Here is a 369-nt window from a genome sequence, read left to right as displayed (position 1 = left end):
TGCTGTCTCCCAGCCTCCCATATCCTTCCAGCCCAGACTCAGGGGACCCCCAGACCCCCATATCCACCTAGCCCCTGACCTGGGGTCCCTCACACCCCCAGCTCCCTCCAGCCCCCCTAAACCCCTCAGACTGCCCTCCCATCCCCCCATATCCCTCCAGCCCCAGCTCTGGAACCCCAAATCCTATCTTACCCCTTAGCCCTGCCCCCTAGACCACCATATCCTCCCAGCTCCATTGCCTGGGGGCCCCCAGATGCACCCAGCCTCCCATAATCCCTAGCCCAGATACCCAATCCCCTTCAGCTCCCTAAGACCCTCACACTGCCCTCCCAGCCCCCATATACTGCCAGCCCTGCTGCCTAGACCCCC

This window comes from Alligator sinensis, unplaced genomic scaffold (genome assembly GCF_000455745.1).
Source record: "Alligator sinensis unplaced genomic scaffold, ASM45574v1 scaffold137_1, whole genome shotgun sequence".
NCBI lineage: Eukaryota > Metazoa > Chordata > Crocodylia > Alligatoridae > Alligator > Alligator sinensis.
This window is presented reverse-complemented; position numbering follows the sequence as displayed.